Source organism: Lucilia sericata, unplaced genomic scaffold (genome assembly GCF_015586225.1).
Source record: "Lucilia sericata isolate MDLA Ls3-8-SP2 unplaced genomic scaffold, ASM1558622v1 Contig000222F_arrow, whole genome shotgun sequence".
Lineage (NCBI taxonomy): Eukaryota > Metazoa > Arthropoda > Insecta > Diptera > Calliphoridae > Lucilia > Lucilia sericata.
In genome coordinates, this window is record NW_023994249.1 from 134,198 (window position 1) to 150,548 (window position 16,351).

General features: G+C 27.8%; 1 protein-coding gene across 6 annotated transcripts in view; it reads left to right on the top strand.

Moving 5' to 3' along the window:
* Positions 1-438: 438 nt before the first annotated feature.
* Positions 439-16,351, top strand: part of LOC119602316 (protein split ends) — a 149,495-nt gene continuing 133,582 nt past the window's right edge. For 3 of the 6 annotated variants that reach the window (XM_037953748.1, XM_037953753.1, XM_037953754.1), the window contains exons 1-2: positions 439-661; positions 1,418-1,483. The gene's annotated coding sequence lies outside the window, so the exon portion shown is untranslated. Of the gene's footprint in view, positions 753-786; positions 806-1,417; positions 1,484-16,351 lie in introns of those variants that run through there. The other 3 variants (XM_037953750.1, XM_037953752.1, XM_037953751.1) reach the window with 3 other exon arrangements.

Sequence of the window (16,351 nt, forward strand, 5' to 3'; positions counted from 1 at the left end):
TTCAAGTTCTGTTCTAGTTCTGTTCTAGTTCTGTTCCAGTTCTGTTTTAGTTCTGTTTTAGTTCTGTTTTAGTTCTGTTCTAGTTCTGTTTTTGTTCTTTAGTTCAGTTCTAGTTTAGTTCTAATTCAGTTCTAATTGTCATAATCGACTTTATAAAAGTTGAAAAGTAAAAAAAGCTGAATGATCGACTTTGTAAGTAAAAGTGGAAAAGAGTAAGAGTAAGTAAAGGAAATTAAAAAGTTTTTCTTCAAACATTTTTTTGCTTTAGTACTTTTTGACCATAAAAATGGACTAATATTCTTCTAACCTACCCACCCTGTCATTAACAGAGTCGTTTCTCTAAACAGAGTTGCATTTAAGTGTATTGACAGCGTTGAGGCGAATTGGTTTTTGGTGCGAAAAATGACAGAGTTGTTTGACAGTGTGTGGCAGAAAATACAACAAATATTTCTCAGTTGAGTAGATCGATTTGTCAAAAAACGTTGAATTTCACAAAGCGTCGGAGTGATTTTTTATTTAATTTCTTCTATTTTAGTGAGTGTGTGTTAATAAAAAATCAAATAAATTTTCTTAAAAGCAAAAATAATTTTTTAATAACAAAAGCCTACAAATAAAAGTGAATAAATCGTTACCTATCCCTAGAAAAAAAGGCTTCCAAAAGGTATAAAAAAAGAAGAAAAAAATAATTTTATAATAAAACAACCACATACAACGAAAGTGTAGAAAAAAAAAGATACAAAAAATTATAGAACGTAAGGCAATATAATAAAGTAAAAGTGTTTAACAAGAAATAATTAATGTTTTTGTTAGTGTAGAAATTGAAAAGAAAAATTGTTTAATAATTTATTTGCCAAATAAAAATTTGCTAATATTTTGCTTTAATTTTTTATAAGAAAAAAAAGGTGGAAAGAAACAACAACTGGAAGAAAAAAAAAGCAAGAAAATTTTATTTTTTCTTTTCTAGAAGAAGAAGCAGCTGAGAAAATGCAAAACGTAAAACAAAAGTGAAAAAAATTGTTCAATAAAGGTTTTTCTTGCAAAACATTTGTTTAATAATAGAACATAAATAATTTTTATTAAATTTCTTTTCATTTGTTAAATTCTTACTTGATTTTTGGAGATTTTTTCTTGTTTACTTCATAAATTTTTTGCCTTCTTGTCATAGTTTTATTTAGTTTTGTGTGTGTGTTTTTTTCGTTCTCTTGCCTGCTCTCACTCTCTTTAAGTGGTTTTCTTGTTGTTTTTCTTTTAATTGGGTTTTTTTTTTTGTTGTTTGCTGTAGTAAAAAGTTGCCACCTGTATTTTTGTTTATAGTGGAAGGTTTTAAGAGTTTTTAAAGATTTTTTTAATGATTATATTGAAATATTAGCAAATTTTTGGCAAATTTGAAGTGTTTTCTTAATGTTTAAATATTTAGTTTGGTGTGTAACAACGGCTGAACATCTAAGAAGTTATTAGAAACGTTTAAAAGGAATAAAGAAAGGTAAGCAAAGTGATTTATTATAAAATAATCTATTAAGTTTAAGAAAACTGTGTCTTTAAGGGATTTTTTTTTTATAAAAATACGATTTTTTCATGGAAATCTTGTTATATTAGTGTTTGGAACAAGTCGGTTTTAGTGACATTTCTCAAAAAAAAAAAAAAACAATATAGAGCGTTTTGAGAGGATGTATAACAGTTTTTTATATATAATATTTGTGTCTAGTTCCGTTCTAGTACTGCTCTAGATCAGTTCTAGTTCAGTTCTAGTTCAGTTCTAGTTCAGTTCTAGTTCAGTTCTAGTTCAGTTCTAGTTCAGTTCTAGTTCAGTTCTAGTTCAGTTCTAGTTCAGTTCTAGTTCAGTTCTAGTTCAGTTCTAGTTCAGTTCTAGTTCAGTTCTAGTTCAGTTCTAGTTCAGTTCTAGTTCAGTTCTAGTTCAGTTCTAGTTCAGTTCTAGTTCAGTTCTAGTTCAGTTCTAGTTCAGTTCTAGTTCAGTTCTAGTTCAGTTCTAGTTCAGTTCTAGTTCAGTTCTAGTTCAGTTCTAGTTCAGTTCTAGTTCAGTTCTAGTTCAGTTCTAGTTCAGTTCTAGTTCAGTTCTAGTTCAGTTCTAGTTCAGTTCTAGTTCAGTTCTAGTTCAGTTCTAGTTCAGTTCTAGTTCAGTTCTAGTTCAGTTCTAGTTCAGTTCTAGTTCAGTTTAGTTCAGTTCTAGTTCAGTTCTAGTTCAGTTCAGTTCAGTTCTAGTTCAGTTCTAGTTCAGTTCTAGTTCAGTTCTAGTTCAGTTCTAGTTCAGTTTTATTTCAGTTCTAGTTAAGTTCCAGTTCAGTTCTAGTTCAGTTCAGTTCTAGTTCAGTTCTAGTTCAGTTCTAGTTCAGTTCTAGTTCAGTTCTAGTTCAGTTCTAGTTCAGTTCTAGTTCAGTTCTAGTTCAGTTTTAGTTCAGTTCTAGTTCAGTTCTAGTTCAGTTCTAGTTCAGTTCTAGTTCAGTTCTAGTTCAGTTCTAGTTCTTAGTTCAGTTCTAGTTCAGTTCTAGTTCAGTTCTTGTTCAGTTCTAGTTCAGTTCTAGTTCAGTTCTAGTTCAGTTCTAGTTCAGTTCTAGTTCAGTTCTAGTTCAGTTCTAGTTCAGTTCTAGTTCAGTTCTAGTTCAGTTCTAGTTCAGTTCTAGTTCAGTTCTAGTTCAGTTCTAGTTCAGTTCTAGTTCAGTTCTAGTTCAGTTCTAGTTCAGTTCTAGTTCAGTTCTAGTTCAGTTCTAGTTCAGTTCTAGTTCAGTTCTAGTTCAGTTCTAGTTCAGTTCTAGTTCAGTTCTAGTTCAGTTCTAGTTCAGTTCTAGTTCAGTTCTAGTTCAGTTCTAGTTCAGTTCTAGTTCAGTTTCTAGTTCAGTTCTAGTTCAGTTCTAGTTCAGTTCTAGTTCAGTTTCTAGTTCAGTTCTAGTTCAGTTCTAGTTCAGTTCTAGTTCAGTTCTAGTTCAGTTCTAGTTCAGTTCTAGTTCAGTTCTAGTTCAGTTCTAGTTCAGTTCTAGTTCAGTTCTAGTTCAGTTCTAGTTCAGTTCTAGTTCAGTTCTAGTTCAGTTCTAGTTCAGTTCTAGTTCAGTTCTAGTTCAGTTCTAGTTCAGTTCTAGTTCAGTTCTAGTTCAGTTCTAGTTCAGTTCTAGTTCAGTTCTAGTTCAGTTCTAGTTCAGTTCTAGTTCAGTTCTAGTTCAGTTCTAGTTCAGTTCTAGTTCAGTTCTAGTTCAGTTCTAGTTCAGTTCTAGTTCAGTTCTAGTTCAGTTCTAGTTCAGTTCTAGTTCAGTTCTAGTTCAGTTCTAGTTCAGTTCTAGTTCAGTTCTAGTTCAGTTCTAGTTCAGTTCTAGTTCAGTTCTAGTTCAGTTCTAGTTCAGTTCTAGTTCAGTTCTAGTTCAGTTCTAGTTCAGTTTCTAGTTCAGTTCTAGTTCAGTTCTAGTTCAGTTCTAGTTCAGTTCTAGTTCATTTCTAGTTCAGTTCTAGTTCAGTTCAGTTCAGTTCTAGTTCAGTTTCTAGTTCAGTTCTAGTTCATTTCTAGTTCAGTTCTAGTTCAGTTCTAGTAGTTCTAGTTCAGTTCTAGTTCTAGTTCTAGTTCAGTTCTAGTTTCAGTTCTAGTTCAGTTCTAGTTCAGTTCTAGTTCAGTTCTAGTTCAGTTCTAGTTCAGTTCTAGTTCAGTTCAGTTCAGTTCTAGTTCAGTTCTAGTTCAGTTCTAGTTCAGTTCTAGTTCAGTTCTAGTTCAGTTCTAGTTCAGTTCTGGTTCAGTTCTAGTTCATTTCTAGTTCAGTTCTAGTTCAGTTCTAGTTCAGTTCTAGTTCAGTTCTAGTTCAGTTCTAGTACAGTTCTAGTTCAGTTCTAGTTCAGTGCTAGTTCAGTTCTAATTCAGTTCTAGTTCAGTTTTAGTTCAGTTCTAGTTCAGTTCTAGTTCAGTTTTATTTCAGTTCTAGTTAAGTTCCAGTTCAGTTCTAGTTCCATTCTAGTTCAATTCAGTTTTTCATATAAAAAAATAAAGTTTTCTTTAGAAATATATGTGTATAACAGTTTTGTCTTTAGAGAATTTAATTTTAAGCAGTGTTTTTTCTATAGAAATATTGGTATATAACAGTTTTTTTATAGAAAATGTTTGTATAACAGTTTGGTATTTTATATTTTCTATACAATTTCTTTCATAAATATGTTTTAAACACTCTGTAACCTCAATTTTCTTATATTTAAAGTTCGATTTGTTCTTACTTACTTTTTTAACAAAAAAACTTTTGAAAATTTTATATCTTTAAGAAAAAAAGTTTTTTTTTTTTTTATTTCAAACTAACCTCAGGCTACAGCTCATTAGACACCTCTAAAATAATAGCAACTCTTCACATACTTTCAAACATTCTTTTTCTAATAATTTATTTATTTAAAAGAAGATACCCCCATCTGATCACTGTTTACTTTGCCTGCCAAAACCCAAGTACTTTTCTTAAATTAATCTTTTCTTTTTTCTTACTCTATAGCATCTTGTGTTTAGCTTTTTCTTCTGTTTTTTCCATTCATCTTACTAAACCACTTATACACTACTTAAGTTCAATTTAAATTCTTAAACAAAATCGAAAAAAGAACGTTGTTTGTATGAAAAAAAACAGAAGAAATCAAAGAAGCTACTAAAAGCTTTAAAAACAATCTTTTTCTATATACAAACAAATAAAACAAGAAAGTAAAACAAGTTTTGCAAGATTTCTTTTTATTTTGTTTGTTCCAATCTTTGTGTTCGTCTCAACGCTTTAATTCGATACACAGTCTTTATATATTTTTTTTATTTCTCATGTTCTTTTTTGGGGAGTTCTCTAAAGAACCAAACTTCAAGTTCATTTTGCAAAAATTTATAAATTAAACTTGTCTAAGGCTAGACATAACCAATCATTTTACAGCGGACGTTTATTATTTATAATTCAATCATTAATAAAAAATAAAACACCATTTAATAAGATTGAAAATTTTACAAAAATATCTAAAGAATACTAATAATAATGATTTTTTTTTTTGTAAATTTTTTTGTAATATAAAAACAAAGTTGAAAGTATAAAACTTTTTACTGTGAAAATATTAAGTTTATAATAAAATAAATGCTGTATAACAGTTTCTTTTATAGAATAATGTAAGAATAATCATTTTTTTTATAGAGACCTTTGTATAAAACATATTTTTTTATGGAATACTTTGTGTATAACAGTTTTTTATATAGTAAAAAATTCTATTTTTATAGGATAATTGGTTTTTCCATAAAAATTCTTGAGTATAACACTTTTTCTTTATAAAAAATTTAGTATAAAAAGTTTTATTAATTAAAAAATTTCAGTATAACAGTCTTTTTTTTTTAAGAAGAAACCTGTATAACACTTTTCTTTAATAAAAAAAACATGAATAACAGTTTTTACTATGGAATGTTTTAGGTATTAGTTATTTTCTAACGAGAAATTGGTGTATAACAGTTTTTCATATACAAAAAGTGTTTTTTTTTAGGGAAACATATTGCGTATAACAGTTTTCTTATAAAAAATAGGGTATAACATTTTTTTTCTACAGTATATCTATGTATAACACTTTTCTGTAGAAAATTTTGGAGTATAACAGTTTAACTTTAAAAAACAATTTTATGTATAATAGTTTTTTCTATTAAAAAATTTGTGTATAATAGTTTAAGCTTTAGATAACTTAGTATATAAAACTTTCTTCTAAAGAAAAATTCATTTATAACAGTTTTTTCTATAGAAAACTTTGTCTATAACAGTAATTTCTATAGAAAAATATTTGTTTTCTATAGAAATATTTGTGAATAATAGTTTTCTATGGAAATATTTGTGTTTTTCTGTGTAAAAATTATGAGTATAACAGTTTTTAATAGAATAAATTATGTATAACAGTTTTTTGTGAAGAAATCTTAATGATTAATACTTTTTTTATATAACATTTTAGGTATAACAGTTTTCTCCATAAAAAAATTTGTGTATAACGTTTTTTTTTTATATAAGAATCTGTGTGTAATACGTAGTTGTATAGGAAGAAATGTTAACAGTTACTTTTGTGAAAAATATTGGTAAATAACATAGTGTATAACAGTATTTTTAAATAAAAAATTGTGTATAACAGACATTTCTAAAACAGAAATTTGTATAACAGTTTTTTCTATAGAAATATTTGTGTATAAGAGTTTTTCTGTGTAAAAACTATGAGTATAACAGTTTTTTTTAGAATAAATTGTGTAAAATTGTTTTTTGTGTTGGAAACTTTGTGAATAACAGTTTTTTCGTAGAATATTTTAGGTATAACAGTTTTTTCTTTAAAATAATTGGTGTATAACAGTTTTTTCAATATCTGTATCTGTTTGTAACACGTTTTTCTATAGAAAATTTGGTAAATTTATTTCTTTAAAGTTATTTCTAAAGAAAATTTTGGGTATAACAGTTTTTTCTACAAAAGAATGTTTGTGTAAGTTTTTTGTATAGAAAACTTTGTGTATAAGAGTTTTTATAGAAAATTTTATGTTTAACAGTTTTCTCAATAAAAAATTTTGTGTATAGCAGTTATTTCTAAAGAAAAATTTGTTTTTTTTTTATAAAAATGTTTGTGTATAACAGTTTTTCTGTGTAAGAATTAAAAAAATGGTAAAAATAATGAATATAACAGTTTTTTTTTATAAAATTAGTAATGTGTATAACACTTATTTCTAAAAGAAAACTTTGTGTATAACAGCTAAAAATTTTTTTATAACAGTCTTTCTGTGTAAGAATTATGAATATAACAGTTTTTCTGTGTTAAAATAATGAGTATAACAGTTTTTTTCTATAGAATAATTTGTATTTAGCAGTTTTTTGTATAGAAAACTTGTGTATAACAGTTATTTCTGAAAGAAAGTTTGTGTATAACTGTTTTTTTCTATAGAAAAATCTGTGTGTAACAGTTTTTTTGTATAGAAAACTTGGTAAATAACAGTTTTTATAGAAAATTTTTGGTATAACAGTTTCTTCTATAAAGAATTTATGTATAACAGTTATTTCTCTATAGAAAAATTTGTGTATAAAAGTTTTTTGTTTCTAATAGAACTTTACGTTTAGCAGTTAGATCTATATGAATTGCTTTATAATAGCTTTTTTTCATAGAAATTTTGGTGTATAACAGTTTTGTTGTGTATAAAAGTTTGAATATAACAGTTTTTTTTGTAAAAATTTAAAAAGTTACTTTATAACAGTTATTTATCTAAAAAAATTTCATTTATTTTTTATAACAATTTAGGTTTTTCTATAGAAAATATTCTGTATAACAGTTTTTTTTGTGTAGAAAAATATCTGTATGAAGGAATATAATAATAAAATATTGAAAATTTTATATGTATAACAGTTTTTATATAACGAAATAATTGGCATCTCTGTTTTCATTTGCAACTATTTTAATTCCTTTCAATTTTAATCATATGGCATCCTATCGCTCTTTTCTTTAAGCTGCTCTCTTTTTGTATACAAAATATTTCATTTAACGGTTTATTTTAAAAGTAAACAAATAACTGGAGTTGCCATGTTTTAAGTTAAGAAATCCTTTAAGAAAACGCTTAAATTTTAAAGATATTTCTTTACCGGGGAATGATATAACGTTTTTAAGCTCAAATATCGAGCTTTAAAACTTAACTAAATTAATAATGAACTTGATTTCAATTAAATCACAAAATAAATTAACACAATCACTTAAAATACCTTTAAAATTAAGAGAAAAATTAATTTAAATTACTATTAAACAGAAAATTCTTCTGATTATTTACATAACTCAACACTTGATCAACTAACTAAACAAATGGACTAAGACCCCTACATTATAGTAAACTAAAGCATATTTTTTCACCACAACAGAGGATGTATTCATTAAATTCACATTTTTCACATTATTTTATAAATTTTGTAAATTTTTTTTTTTTCATTTTAAGCACCCAAGTGAGATTTTATTTAAACATTTTTTTGTTTGATTGTATAAATGTCATATAAGCTTCCAGTTTAATGTGGGCGTTATTTATTTGTTGTCTGTTTTTATTATTTCAGTTTTTATTTTTTTCACAGAAAAAATTGTTTAAAAGTAAAACGTATTAATAATGTTTAAGTCTGTCTAAAGTAGTCTACATAAATGTGATTTATTTTAAAATACGCTTGGTGTTCTTAGGAACAAAATAACAAAAAAAAAAAAAAAAAATACTAATAATATCTTGTAGTCTAAATTTTTTAAATAAACATTGATTTTTTATTGTAAACTTTTTTGTATGTTATTTTTTACTTTGTAGCAAAAAAAACGTGTCATACACGTGCTTTTGTTTTTTTTTTTCTTTCATAATTAGCAGTTTATTTTGTCCTAAAAATTTTAAACACCCTCCCCTCCCCTTTTCTTGTCTATTGTTGGATTTTTTTTTTCGAAAAAAGCACCTGTTTAGTTATTTTTAACCTGTTTTTATTTGGTTTTTCCATAAGTGTGTTTAAGGGTGTTTTGTTTCAACTTTTAGTCTATTTAGTTTACAAATTGATTTTCCTGTTTACTTTTTTACTTTTAAACAAGTTAAGTTATTAATAATATTAAACTTTAATAGGTTAAATTATATAGCTTTTTATAAAATATTTACAAAACTATGAAATATATAGAGTAATTGTGAATGAAGTTATTTTTGTTCAATATATAACACTATTTTTCTTAGAGTTAGCCACACTTTCTTCAATAAGTTTATTTAAAGAAATTAAATTTTTTTTCCTCCGTTTAATTTCATTAAAATTAAATAAACAATTTTCTTATTAAGCTCATTTCTATAATCCCATTTTGTCTTTAAAAACAGTAAATGTGGCAAGCCTTTTAGTACTCTTTGAAAAGTTTTTTTTCAAACATCTCTTTTAGGGAAACTATTCCTATAGAGTTACCAGATTGTTTATAAGTTTAACAAAAGGAAATTATAAGTAAAACAGATATAAAAGACTATAGACTAGACTATAGACTAGAATATAGACTAGACTATAGACTAGACTATAGACTGGACTATAGACTAGACTATAGACTAGACTATAGACTAGACTATAGACTAGACTATAGACTAGACTATAGACTAGACTAGACTATAGACTAGACTATAGACTAGACTATAGACTAGACTATAGACTAGACTATAGACTAGACTATAGACTAGACTATAGACTAGACTATAGACTAGACTATAGACTAGACTATAGACTAGACTATAGACTAGACTATAGACTAGACTATAGACTAGACTATAGACTAGACTATAGACTAGACTATAGACTAGACTATAGACTAGACTATAGACTAGACTATAGACTAAACTATAGACTAGACAATAGACTGGACTATAGAATAGACAATAAACTAGACTATAGACTAGACTATAGACTAGATTATAGACTAGCCTAAATACTAGACTATAGACTAGACTATAGACTAGACTATAGACTAGACTATAGACTAGACTATAGACTAGACTATAGACTAGACTATAGACTAGACTATAGACTAGACTATAGACTAGACTATAGACTAGACTATAGACTAGACTATAGACTAGACTATAGACTTGACTATAGACTAGACTATAGACTTGACTATAGACTAGACTATAGACTAGACTATAGACTAGACTATAGACTAGACTCTAGACTAGACTATAGACTAGACTATAGACTCGACTATAGACTAGACTATAGACTAGACTATAGACTAGACTATAGACTAGACTATAGACTAGACTATAGACTAGACTATAGACTAGACTATAGACTAGACTATAGACTAGACTATAGACGAGACTATAGACTAGACTATAGACTAGACTATAGACGAGACTATAGACTAGACTATAGACTAGACTATAGATTAGACTATAGACTAGACTATAGACTAGACTATAGACTAGACTATAGACGAGACTATAGACTAGACTATAGACTAGACTATAGACTAGACTATAGATTAGACTATAGACTAGACTATAGACTAGACTATAGACTAGACTATAGACTGGACTATAGACTAGACTATAGACTACACTATAGACTAGACTGTAGACTAGACTATAGACTAGACTGTAGACTAGACTATAGACTAGATTGTAGACTGGACTAGAGACTAGACTATAGACTAGACTATGGACTAGACTATAGACTAGACTATAGACTAGACTACAGACAAGACTATAGACTAGACTATAGACTAGACTATAGACTAGACTATAGACTAGACTATAGACTAGACTATAGACTAGACTATAGACTAGACTATAGACTAGACTATAGACTAGACTATAGACTAGACTATAGTCTAGTCTATAATCTAGTATATAGTATAGCAATATTCTAGTCCATAGTCAAGTCTATAGTCTTGTCTATCTCAAAAACCTATGCTAGAGAAAATTAGAGACCGAATTCGTACACCTCGAAGTTCAAACCTTTAGGAATGTTGACTTTGGTTTTTGGTCTAAACTTTTATTGTATTCGTGTAAAAACGACTCTCATATTGTACCTAAACACACAAAAAACTTTTCTTCATCAAAGTTCTTTAAAAGTGTATATATCTAATATTTGCTTCTTTACATAAGCTCCCCTCCTTCTTCTTAAGACGTCTTTAAGTTTTTAGATTTCTATTGTGTTTTACTATTTTTCTTCTTATTCTATATTCTATACATTTTTGCTGCTATTTTATTCATGTTTTTTTTTTCTCTTTCATAAGATTTTATACTTTGACCTAGAGTTTTATAACTCGCACTGTTATAACGTAATGTTACACCAGAACTGTAGGCATTAATGATGGGCTTTGTCGATTTTCTTGCCGTTGTTCTTGGTTCAACACTCAAAAGTTTTGCTGGTGGCAGTGAACAACAGGCACTTGTTTGCTGGCTCTAGTTACTTTACAATATATTTTTCATATTTTTATATATATTTTTTAAATCCAAGATTTTCTTGTCATAATTTAAATGTAATACACAACAGTTACAGTGTGTGAAAAATCTGTTTTATAAATTATGTTTACACAACTGTTATAAATGTTTCAGTTTGTATTTCTCTCTCGTTTTTTTTTCTGTAGTTAAGTAACGTTTCTTTTATAAACCAAGGTGCTTTATTTAAGTCAAGCTTAAATTTTTGTAAAAAAAAATCATTCTTGTTTTATTTCCTAATATCTGATAAAGCAAGTTTTTCCGTTTTTAAATTTTGTAATTTTGTTTATTAAGAATAAAACAATTTCATGGGCGTTTGAATAAAACTTTTATTTAAATTATAATACTAAATTTCCTATTAATGGTCACGTTCTGGTTTAAATGATAAAATTTATAAATCTCCCTAGATTTTACAAAATTAAATTGTGTTAAATTGTGTATTTTAAATTTTTGTTTAAATTTCAAAGAAACTGTTAAAAATTTATCTTAGTGAAGAGAGAGAGAAATATACTAGACTATAGACTAGACTATAGACTAGAATATAGAGTAGACTATAGACTAGACTGTAGACTACACTATACACTAGACTATAGACTAGACTATAGTCTAGTCTATAGTCTAGTCTATAGTCTAGTCTATAGTCTAGTCTATAGTCTAGTCTATAGTCTAGTCTATAGTCTAGTCTAGTCTAGTCTATAGTCTAGTCTATAGTCTAGTCTATAGTCTAGTCTATAGTCTAGTCTATAGTCTAGTCTATAGTCTAGTCTATAGTCTAGTCTATAGTCTAGTCTAGTCTATAGTCTAGTCTATAGTCTAGTCTATAGTCTAGTCTATAGTCTAGTCTATAGTCTAGTCTATAGTCTAGTCTATAGTCTAGTCTATAGTCTAGTCTATAGTCTAGTCTATAGTCTAGGTCTATAGTCTAGTCTATAGTCTAGTCTATAGTCTAGTCTATAGTCTAGTCTATAGTCTAGTCTATAGTCTAGTCTATAGTCTACTCTATAGTCTAGTCTATAGTCTAGTCTATAGTCTAGTCTATAGTCTAGTCTATAGTCTAGTCTATAGTCTAGTCTATAGTCTAGTCTATAGTCTAGTCTATAGTCTAGTCTATAGTCTAGTCTATAGTCTAGTCTATAGTCTAGTCTATAGTCTAGTCTATAGTCTAGTCTATAGTCTAGTCTATAGTCTAGTCTATAGTCTAGTCTATAGTCTAGTCTATAGTCTAGTCTATAGTCTAGTCTATAGTCTAGTCTATAGTCTAGTCTATAGTCTAGTCTATAGTCTAGTCTATAGTCTAGTCTATAGTCTAGTCTATAGTCTAGTCTATAGTCTAGTCTATAGTCTAGTCTATAGTCTAGTCTATAGTCTAGTCTATAGTCTAGTCTATAGTCTAGTCTATAGTCTAGTCTATAGTCTAGTCTATAGTCTAGTCTAGTCTAGTCTATAGTCTAGTCTAGTCTAGTCTATAGTCTAGTCTATAGTCTAGTATATAGTCTAGTCTATAGTCTAGTCTATAGTCTAGTCTATAGTCTAGTCTATAGTCTAGTATATAGTCTAGTCTATAGTCTAGTCTATAGTCTAGTCTATAGTCTAGTCTATAGTCTAGTCTATAGTCTAGTCTATAGTCTAGTCTATAGTCTAGTCTATAGTCTAGTCTATAGTCTAGTCTATAGTCTAGTCTATAGTCTAGTCTATAGTCTAGTCTATAGTCTAGTCTATAGTCTAGTCTATAGTCTAGTCTATAGTCTAGTCTATAGTCTAGTCTATAGTCTAGTCTATAGTCTAGTCTATAGTCTAGTCTATAGTCTAGTCTATAGTCTAGTCTATAGTACTAGTCTATAGTCTAGTCTATAGTCTAGTCTATAGTCTAGTCTATAGTCTAGTCTATAGTCTAGTCTATAGTCTAGTCTATAGTCTAGTCTATAGTCCTAGTCTATAGTCTAGTCTATAGTCTAGTCTATAGTCTAGTCTATAGTCTAGTCTATAGTCTAGTTATAGTCTAGTCTATAGTCTAGTCTATAGTCTAGTCTATAGTCTAGTCTAGTCTAGTCTAGTCTAGTCTATAGTCTAGTCTATAGTCTAGTCTATAGTCTAGTCTATAGTCTAGTCTATAGTCTAGTCTATAGTCTAGTCTATAGTCTAGTCTATAGTCTAGTGTATAGTCTAGTCTATAGTCTAGTCTATAGTCTAGTGTATAGTCTATTCTATAGTCTAGTCTATAGTCTAGTCTATAGTCTAGTCTATAGTTAGTATATAGTCTAGTCTATAGTCTAGTCTATAGTCTAGTCTATAGTCATGTATAGTCTAGTCTATAGTCTAGTGTATAGTCTAGTCTATAGTCTAGTGTATAGTCTAGTCTATAGTCTAGTCTATAGTCTAGTCTATAGCCTAGTCTATAGTCTAGTGTATAGTCTAGTCTATAGTCTAGTCTATAGCCTAGTCTATAGTCTAGTGTATAGTCTAGTGTATAGTCTAGTGTATAGTCTAGTGTATAGTCTAGTCTATAGTCTAGTCTATAGTTCGAGAACATAGAGTATAACAGTTTTTTCCCAACACCCAAAATATAGTCATCAAATACCGTTATATTTTTTTGCTGAAAAAACCTTATTAAACATGGGGCCCAACACTCATTATTATGACCTCCTCTTTTTGGTATTCTATTAATATTTGCAATTTTTTTTCTTTCTTTTAAACCTTTTCTATACATTCTTTCTTTAGACTTCTTCTACTTCGCACACATCTACCAAATTCTTCATTAAATGCTGACATTTTTCTATTGCTGCTCATACATATTTATGTTAAGAGATGATACTTCTGCAAAAACATTGGTTTCCCAAACCACCAACCTTCCAAACAATATTACGTTTAACTTTTTTTTAAGAAATACTATTCACAACAAAATTGTCTACATAAGAACGTTGATTTCATTAAGAATTCTTCTTAACCCCAAACCAAAATTTTAACGATTAAATTATTATTGTTTTTGTGTGGTATAAGTTCTCTAGGGAGAGGAAGAAGAGACAAAAAAGCTGACACAACCACCACCCATTTAGTCGTTAAGATTTTTTGCTTAATTTGTTTTTGTGTCTTTTGTTATTCTGAAGACTTTTGAGTTCAAATGTACTCGCTATTTTGGTTGTTTTCAATAACAAGAAACAAGATATTTTGTTTGTTAAGAAGAAAAAAACGAGGGTGGTTTGAAAAGTTTTGAGATTAAGAATGAATAAATTAACAATTTCGACTTTTATGAGAAAATGTTGCCTTTTTGTAAAAAAAGTAAATTTTCGAAATAAAATTCAAATTTTTTAATGAAAGTTTTGCCTTTTCTAAAGAAAATATGCTTTATCTAAGAAAATGTTGCATTTTTTAAAGAAAATGTTGCATTTTTTTTAGAAAATGTTGCATTTTCTAAAGAAAATGTTGCATTTTTTAAAGGGAGTGTTGCTTTCTCTAAAGAAAGTTGCATTTTCTATAAAAATATTGTTTTTTGCTTTTAAGAAAATGTTACATTATGGAATAAAATGTTGTATTTTCGAATGAGAGATTACCATTTCTATTGTAAATTTTGCCTTTTCTAAAGGTATACTGCATTTTCTAAAATAAGGCGTAATTCTATAAAGAAAATGCTGCCTTTTTAATGGAACACAAAATGTTGCCTTTTTTAACGATTAAAATTGTCATTTGTAAAGAAATTTCTCTTGTAAATGTGCTTTTTCCATAGAAACTTTTTTGTTTTTTTATTTATTTTGTGTTATGTAGAAAATGTTACCTTTTTTTGGAATATTTTTTCAAAAAATGTTACATTCTGTATAAAAAGGTTGCATTTTTTTTTAGGAAATATTGCCTTTTATTTAAAAAATTTGCCATTTTTATAACAAGTGATGCTTTTATTAAAGAATAATTATCCTATTCTTGGAATAAGTTGCCCTTTCTATAGGAAATTTGCATTTCTGTTTAAAATTTTTGTAGTACAAGTTGCTTTTTACAGAATAATTGCCCTATTCATGGAAAGTTGAACTTTCTTTTGAAAATTTGCAAATTTCTATAAAACAAATTTTGGCATTTCTATAGAAAAGTTGTCTTTTCTTTAGAAAATGTTACACTTTTTATAAAAACTTTGCACTTTTATAGAAAATTTTACCATTCCTTTAAAAAAGTATCACAGAGTAATTGCTCTATTCTGGAAAAAGTTGCCCTTTCTATAGAAAACTTTCAATTTATATGAAAAATGTTGCCCGTTCTTTAGGAAAGTTTGTTTTTCTTTAAAAATAATTGCTCTATTCTTGGACAAGTTGCCCTTTCTATATAAAACTTGCAATTTCTATAAAAAAAATGTTGCCCGTTATTTAGGAAAGTTGGCTTTTCTTTAAAAATTATTGCCCTATCTTGGAAAAATTTCCCTTTTTATAGAAAACTTGTAATTTCTATAAAAAATGTTGACCGTTTTTTAGGAAAGTTGTACTTTCTTTAAAAATAATTGCCCTATTCTGGAAAAAGTTGCCCTTTCTATAGAAAACTTGCAGTTTCTATAAAAAATGTTGCTTGTTCTTTAGGAAAGTTGAGTTTTCTTTAAAAATAATTACACTATTCTGGGCTAAGTTGCACTTTCTATAAAAAAAATGTTGCCCGTTCTTCAGGAAAATTTTACTTTCTTTAAATATAATTGCTTTTTCTGCGGAAAGTTGCCCTTTCTATAGAAAACTTACAATTTCTATAAAAAATGTTGCCCGTTCTATAGGAAAGTTGTTCTCTCTTTAAAAATAATAGCCCTTTTCTTGAAAAAGTTGCAATTTCTATAAAAAAAATTTTGCCTGTTCTTTAGGAAAATTGCACTTTCTTTAAAAAATGTTGCCCTTTCTATAGAAAACTTGCAAATTCTTCAAAATTTTGCCTTTTCTTAAAAAAAAATGTTGCCATTTCTATAAAAAAGTGTTGTCCGTTCTTTAGGAAAGTTGTACTTTCTTTAAAATATTTTGCGTTTTCTTTAAAATATGTTGCCTTTTTTTTAAATTTTGCCCTTTCTGTAGAAAAGTTGCCTTTTTAGGGGGAAAAAATACGCCTTTTCTTGGAAAAGTTGCCCTTTCTATAGAAAACTTGCAATGTCTATAAAAAATGTTGCCCGTTCTTTAGGAAAGTTGTACTTTATTTAAAAAATTTTGCCCTTTCTATAGAAAACTTGCAAATTCTACAAAATTTTGCCTTTTCTTAAAAAAATGTTGCCCTTTCTATAAAAAAATGTTGCCCGTTCTTTAGGAAAGTTGTAATATCTTAAAAAATTTTGCATTTTCTTTAAAAAATGTTGCTCTTTTTTTAAAAAAAAAATGTTGCCCTTTCTGTAGAAAATTTGCCTTTTTAAAGAAAAAAACTATCCCTAGACTCTTTGAACAAGCCTCTTTTATTTCATTCTGATTTTTTATAGCATTTTTGAACAAC